The following is a 5,986-nucleotide window of genomic DNA, read 5'->3' as shown; positions in this document are numbered from 1 at the left end:
TAAATAAATAATTAAATAAATAAAACCCCTGGGTCCCACCTCCAGAAGTAATAACTCCCAGCATCTTGGGGGAGACCTGGACATTTTTAAGGGCTCCCAGGAATTTGGATGATCATCTTAATTCAGAAACTATTGAATCCCAAGATTACCATTGTCTTCAAAGGCTGAAAAGAACTATCCTGAGAATATAAATATAGTAGGACAAGGTGTAGGGAATAATTGAGCATTACAATTCATTCATTCAGTGAATATTTTTTTGAGTGCCTGCTGCCTGCCATGCCTTTTTCTAGGTTCTGAGTATATAACAGTGGATACAAAAGTAGACAATTCCTGCCCTGATGGAGCTTACCTACCGGTGTCAGACGGTGATAAGGGTAATGAAAAAATAGAGACAAAGAAAGATAGGAAAAGCGTGGTGCCCTAGGGTACAGGTGATTAGTGTTGGGCTACTGACCCACGTACAAGGGCGTCAAGAGCAGAGCCCGGAACATCCCAGCGCCAAGGGCGGTCTCCCGAGCGCTGGGGGCTGTGCGAGCTGGGATGCGAGAGGCAGGAAAGGACCTGAAGGCGCACATTCTGCCCTCCTGCCATGACAACGAGGGGGCTGCCTCAGCTCTTACTACAAGGTAAGCGGTAGGAACCTACGTGCTACAAACAAGCGGAAGCCCTGCGTTCCGGGGGGACCACAAACCCTCCCGAGATGCTGTTCCCATGGGCACCTGGAGCTGCAGAGAAGGTCACCACGGGCCTGGCCGCGCTCACCTGCTAACCCTCTTTTGAGCCTTGGCTTAGATGCTCACACCTCTAGGAAGCCGTCCCAAACCCTCTCAAGATTCGGTTAGAAAGCCTTCCCTGGATGCTCACAGCGTCCGTTCTCACCTTGTAGCAGTTGTGAGGAGTCAGAAATCGGTGGCCTCCACTCCCTTCCCTCCTGGTCTTGCGGCTCCTTGAGGGCAGAGCTGTGTTCCTGCAGGTGGCCTGCAACCCAGTGTAACAGAGGTAGGGCGGGTGCGCGGCCATTAGCGCTGCACCCTCAGCTCCCGACACTTAACGCGAGACCGACCCTCAGCTCCCGACAATTAACGCGAGACCCTCAGCTCGAGACAGTTAACGCGAGAGATCCTCAGCTCCCGACAATTAACGCGAGACCCTCAGCTCGAGACACTTAACGCGAGACAGACCCTCAGCTCCCGACAATTAACGCGAGACCCTCAGCTCGAGACAGTTAACGCGAGAGAGACCCTGAGCTCGAGACACTTAACGCGAAACAGACCCTCAGCTCGAGACCGTTAACGCGAGACAGACCTTCAGTTCCAGACAGTTAATGCGAGACAGACCCGCAGCTTGAGACCGCTGGCGCGAAACCTGGATCTGGGCAGTTAGAGGTCGCGCTCCGCCGAGGGTCAGCGTCGCAGCGGTCCTTGGGCGGAGAGTGTAGTGAGAGGCGTATGGCGCCTTCTCCCCGGGGCCCTCCAGGCCCTCCGGCCTCGGGCCGGTGGGTGGGCTGGGGGCCCAGGGACAGCCTGTGTCCGGCAGGGCCCGAGAGCCCTGGCCAAGGCCCGTGTTGGGCCCAGGGCTCGAGGCGGCGGCGAACCTCTCTGCATCCCCAGCTCTGCGACCTGATGGCGGTGGCGGCAGTCTGCATGGGTCTGCGACGCCCGGTCCACCGGACCCGCCCCTACCGTTTGGGCGGCCTGAGAAGCCTGAGGGCGGGATGGATCGTGGGCCTGGCTCCCTCAGTGATGATGGCTGGGCAGGGCCCGGGGACCTGGCCCTGAGGGCGCCGCCAGCTGAGAGCTGCCTCTTCAGCAGAGCCTGGGCACTGGCGGGAGGACACAGCCTGGGTGCTGGATGAATGTTCCCGGGCAGGGGGACTGGCCCGCGCAGGGACCCCCTCCTCGTAGCCGGGACGTGGACCTCGGAGGGTGAAGGTTGAGCCTTGGGACCTTGCCCTTTCTCGTCAGAACAGAGATAACATTTGTTTTGGTGGAGATTTACAGGAACACTGTGACCTGCCGGTGACCTGACCTCAAGAACAAAGGCTCTGACGCCAAGAAGTCTGCAGCAACTAACCACGCCCCTCCCTCACCTTTCCTGTAAAAGGGCTTTGCTGAAAGCTTTGGGGAGAGTTCAGGGTCTTTAAGGCATGAGCCACCCGACTCCTTGCAGGGCCCGGCAGTAAACCTTTCTCTGCTCCAAATTCCGACGTTTTGGTATCGTTTGGCCTCACTGTGCGTCGGGCACACGGACTGGCGTTAAGGTAACACCAGCACACACCAAGCGACCCACAGATGTTTGCTGAAATGAATGTCTGCCTTCTTCTGCCTCTTGGTGAATGATGGACGTCACCTTCAGAAGTTGCCTGGGGTTCAAAGACCAAGAAAGACCTAATTCTAGAGCTAAGATGATGTGCTCGAAGTTTCTATAGGTTAGTTTTTTCTTTTCTTCTCACTCTTTCATCCTCTGACCATGTCCTCTCCCATGTCCACATCCTGGCCCCTGTAACATGGCCGTTTCTCACCACTCCGGCTTCTACATTCTGAATACTTGCTCACTCCACCCAGAACCCCATTCTTAAGTCTTCCTGTCTTTGGTCGTCTGCTCGTTCCTCGGCACTGTAATTACACAGGGAAGGTGCTGCTGCTTTTCTGTTAGGGTCGGCTTCCTTCAGTCCTGTCCCAGCTCCATGGAGGCGCCAGTAAGTGTCATATATTTGGAACCACTGCCACTTTGATTCTCCTCTGCTTTCTCTAATTAGGGCAGGTTTTTGCATCTCTTCTCCTGAGTTAACCTACCTCTTATGCATTAAATAGAATGGTCTGGTGAAAATCTGGAGTCCCCTTTGTTTTATAACAGTTGCCTACTCCTTGCCCTTGGTTGTCAAGGGGGTTTATGTAACTTCCACACTCAGCTATGCAAAGTCTGAAGGCTGAAGCAATGCCAGTACTGCCATAACGTCCAGTGAGATCTGGATCTGGTGGAGCCGATGGGCAAGTATTCCATGCAGGAGACACACGGAGACAACCGTGAACTCACCCCGGGATGAAGATGCTCCCAGGCGACGTGGGGCATCGGAAACACCGAGGCATCCTGGATGGTTGCAATGGAAGAAGTGTTACATGTAGAAATACAGACTCTCGGAATATCTACTGTAGAGTTTAGAAGGGTGATGTGATCCTGTTTGCCACATCAGGGAAAACAGGGCAGAGACACCAAGAGAATCCACCAAGATTCGGTGCGTCAATCCAGTCCATCTCTTTAAAAATACCTCAGAAGACCACAGAGACTGAAAAAGGCACTAGTAACACTTTTCAAAAATATACCCTGTAATTCTGCTAGAAAGGATTGGCTCTCTGGAAGAATGATATCATGAAGACCAGCCCACAATCAGGGGAAATAAAAAATGTGATTCTGCGGTACTTCCTGCTTTCTATCTAAAAGTATCTGGTGAGCTCATCAAAGCTGTTGCTGTTCAAAGGCTGGGAGAGACCGCCCTCCTGCCTGCCTACCCCCCCCCCCAGGGCCCCGTTTATTGGGTAATCAAACACCATCCTTTTAGCTTTCTCCATGAATGCTCCCTGACACCACTTTCTGTGTAAGATTCTGTCACTGTTCCGAAGAATGCCTCTGTACACAGGTGCCATCCACAGGGAGCGAACCTCTACTGATGAATCTCAGCTGGGCAGAGTCGTAATTCTGGGCGTGTCATAGCCTGTGCCCACCAGGATCTCATCTGAACCTCACAACAGCCCAATGACATAATATTTAGCATGTCAACTGACACAAGAGGGAATTTTGTCTCGCAAAGATTATATGACTTTCTCAGCAACTGGGGGAAGAATCTGATCTGGAATCCCACTCCCATCAGCTTTGCCCCCTTTCCCTGTAGAAGCTGATAAACATGGACCGATGGATGAGGTGGACGGGGGGAGCAGAGTGATGCCAGACCACTCACCTTGCATGGAGTAAGCATGGAGCTAAGTGTTTGATGGAAAATGTCTAGTTTAAAAAGTAACAATTTTATTTCTTGGAAATAAAACTCAGTTAATACGCTCATCTGATTCTCAGTGGTTTTCCCGAAAAATTGGATGATAATTTAGCAAGAGAGTGAGCCGACATGATGTACAGTTGACCCTTGAACAACTTGGGGGGCTTAATCCGTGTATAATTTAGAGTCGACCCTCTGTATCTGCAGTTCCTCAAATTTAACCAATCATGGACCATGCAGTCCTGAAGTATTTACTGTTGAAAAATATCCACTTGTAAGTGGACCCGCACAGTTCAAACCCGCTTTGTTCAAGGGTCAACCGTAGTGTGAGAAGGTTTTTCATCTTGTTCTCAGCGGCCCTGTGAGCTGGTCTCCCAGCCTCCTCCAGGCACTGCCCTCCCCTTGTCCGTACGTTTCCCCCTCTCAAATCCTCTCCAGCATTCAGGTGTCTGCCCAAGTTCAGGCTCCTCTGCAAGTCTTCCCTGAATGCTTCTGGACCCCAGGGACCTCCTTCTCCCAGAGGCACACATCTGCAGTTGGTGCCGTTTCTCGTAAGGATGCCTTAAATTGTCCTCTACTGTTGATGCCTTTATGCCTCGTTTCTTGACATCAATTATAACCTTCCTGAAGGCCAGGGGATGCCACTCTCTCCATCCTTAGAGGGCACAGTCTTTGCCTTTACAAAGCCCTGCATTTGAGTCCTAGCAACACATACCAATACCCTTGTTCAGCTCTCTGACCTCAACTGTCAAATGAAGACAACCACACAGTACATGTAAGGGTTCAACGATATCCATGTACAAAGTTCCCAGCTGAACGTCTTTGTCAAACAGCTGCTCAGTGCTCGTGGATTGAGAGTGACTGTAAGCCTATCACCCGTGGGTGTCGGGTGGTCCTAGGCCCTCGCCAAGGAGGTTTAAGAATCCTTTCACAGCTCTAATAGACAGTGATTATTTTAAATAATTCACTAACATTTTTTAAACTGTTGAGTCATAAATCAGCTGGAGACAAAAAGGTCCACTGTATTTTTTCATATAATTATCAACAGTGCATATAACTTCCGTATATTAAAATATTTTGCATGTAGGAATAATCAGCATGCCCTAGAAGGCAATCCACAGGAAACACTTCAGTATCAAATAATGTTTAAAAATAGGCACAAAGTGTGAGTGTTTCTATTAATGGGAGGATCCAAAAGGCAAATGGAGAGTGTGGGTCTACAAAGTGAGGAATAGGAAATTAGGGTATTTTGTGAGTCTGTAAGTATTCAGTTCAGAAAGGCATAAGATAGAAATTCCAAGTATATGCTCATTTACCTTTCAACTTCAGCCTGAGAATGGATTAATAGTTTTCTGATATTCACTCTGGGCCTTGCCAGAAATAGTCACATGTGTGACTACACCAGGTGTAGTCTGTGAATTATGTTCCATTTTATCACCAAGTTCATTGTGATATACTGAATCTGATCGGCTAATAATTCTCCCTCTGATATGGTTTGGCAGGTTTGAGTTTTTCAAGATGAATATTGAAATATATGCCACCAACCACATATGGAAAAGAAGGGAAATGATGAAAGCATGTAACTATTGAGTTTACTCTCTACTTATGAATAAAGGAAAAAAATGCGCAAAAGCACTTTGCACTGAGTTGAGCTCATAGTAAGAGTTTGTTGTTATTACCACTACTACTATTGCCATTGTTATTCTATTGATTGGAAAATTATACAGGACAAACCCTTGAACTTGGGAAAATGAAAATTCCTACCAAAGCAGGCATATCTGCTAGGCTGCCTCAATAGCTAATTAAAGTTCTGATGACACCTTGACAAGGACACCATCAGTCAGTGATCGTCATTTCAAAAGTAAGAAACCAGAAACACAAGTTGTCCATCCTTTGCCCAAGGACGCTCTGCACCACCAGACCCAGACCCAGACTCAGAGCATCCCTGGCCGCAGCCCACGCTCTACGGAGAGAGCCACTGGTGAGCACGCCTGCAGT

The 5,986-nt window shown here is 49.6% G+C and overlaps 1 protein-coding gene across 6 annotated transcripts in view; it reads right to left on the bottom strand.

Annotated features, from left to right (window-relative positions):
• The window catches only part of DPP6 (dipeptidyl peptidase like 6), a 1,033,290-nt gene that overhangs the window by 460,511 nt on the left and 566,793 nt on the right, over positions 1-5,986 (bottom strand). The gene's annotated exons all lie outside the window — the stretch shown is intronic.

This window comes from Balaenoptera borealis (genome assembly GCF_965194805.1).
Source record: "Balaenoptera borealis genome assembly, chromosome: 7".
NCBI lineage: Eukaryota > Metazoa > Chordata > Mammalia > Artiodactyla > Balaenopteridae > Balaenoptera > Balaenoptera borealis.
Note: the sequence above shows the minus strand (reverse complement) of the source record. Positions and strands in the feature narration are given on the sequence as shown.